Source organism: Condylura cristata, unplaced genomic scaffold (genome assembly GCF_000260355.1).
Source record: "Condylura cristata isolate star-nosed mole 26May11 unplaced genomic scaffold, ConCri1.0 scaffold00013, whole genome shotgun sequence".
Taxonomy (NCBI): Eukaryota; Metazoa; Chordata; class Mammalia; order Eulipotyphla; family Talpidae; genus Condylura; species Condylura cristata.
The window spans coordinates 7,917,965-7,919,226 of record NW_004567114.1 but is presented as its reverse complement, the minus strand read 5'-3'; the positions used below and the strand labels follow the sequence as shown (position 1 = coordinate 7,919,226).

At 67.7% G+C, this 1,262-nt stretch overlaps 1 protein-coding gene across 1 annotated transcript in view; it reads left to right on the top strand.

The window, feature by feature from the left end:
- Positions 1 to 952: 952 nt before the first annotated feature.
- SLC24A4 (solute carrier family 24 (sodium/potassium/calcium exchanger), member 4) overlaps positions 953 to 1,262 on the top strand; it is a 120,080-nt gene continuing 119,770 nt past the window's right edge. The window contains exon 1 of the mRNA XM_004681607.2: positions 953 to 1,017. The gene's annotated coding sequence lies outside the window, so the exon portion shown is untranslated. The remainder of the gene's footprint in view (positions 1,018 to 1,262) is intronic.

Sequence of the window (1,262 nt, the reverse complement as noted above, 5' to 3'; positions counted from 1 at the left end):
CTTGGCGCAAATCCCTGCACACGGTGGGTGTGTATTTATTTAATTAAACAGACCTGGCTTTGTTCCAAAAGGATCTTAAGTGGCCTTAACCCCTAGCAAGTCCTAACCAGCTGCGTGATGCGCTGGTCTGGGAAGGAAGTCCGCGCCAGGGGATCACAAACCCTCCTCTGTCCAGGCCCTTCCGCGAAGGTCCCCACCACCTCCGGACACCTGGATTACACCTCAACGGCATTTCTTTTGAAATTCTCCCTCCTAGCCCGTTTTGAAAGCGGTTTACGCTCGCAAGCCGATCAGAGACAAGGAGGAAAAACCCAACCCAACCCAACCCAGAAAGCACTGCGAAGCGTTCAGGTTCCCGAACATCAAAAGCTCACACTCGGCGGCCAGGCCACCGAACTCTCGGGTTCCTCCCCCTGCCCGGTCTCCAGCGTTTGGCAGGTCGGCGCCGCGCCCCGCCGCGAGCTCCCCCGCCCGCCCGAGGGCCCTGCCGGAGCGGGTCCCGGCGGGCGCAGGCACCGTTGGCGTGGTGTAAGCCTGTTTGTTAGCTCTGCCCGAGCAATTAATCTTCCGGGGCATCACCCGCCCCAGGAGGGGGGTGGGCATCGGGTCGCCTCGGGGGTCGCGGGGAGCCGGGCGAAGAGCGGTCGCTCCACAGAATTCCTTGTTGCGAGAGTCCCTGCGGTGCGGTAACCTGTTCCTCTCGGCAGCCGCCTGGGAGGGCAGCGGAGGGCTCGGCTCCGAGGGAAGGAGAGAGCCGGGGAGGAGGGCGAGCGTGTGGGTCACTAGTTGAGCCGCGGGGGAGGGAGGAGCGCCCGGGGGGTGCGCCCTAGGGACGGACTACACGTGCTGGGGGAGGGGTGAGAGGCGGGCGGCGGGCGGGGAGCGAGCGAGCGAGAGCTGCGGGCGGCGGGCGCCACGGCCTCGCAGACGCAGGCGCCGGCAGCCTGAGAGAAAGTTCCCGACGAGAGCTCGCCCCCGGGAGGCCGACGTCCAGGTGCCTCGCGGCCAGGCTCCCAGGTCCCGCGCGTCCAGCCCGCCTCCCCGTTCGCTGGGCCGCCCGGGCTCTGTTCGTCAGGAAGGAGAGAAACGTCTCAAGCCGGTGGCGGCCGCCAAACTTGGAGGAGGAGGATGCCACGAGTGGGAGCTGCGACGCGGGGCGCGGGGGAGCACTGAGTGCTCCCGGCCGGCGCCCCCGGACTCTGCCGCCAGGGCTGTGGCCGGGCCAGCGCGCCGACTCTGAGCCCGCAGGTAGCGGCCGCAGC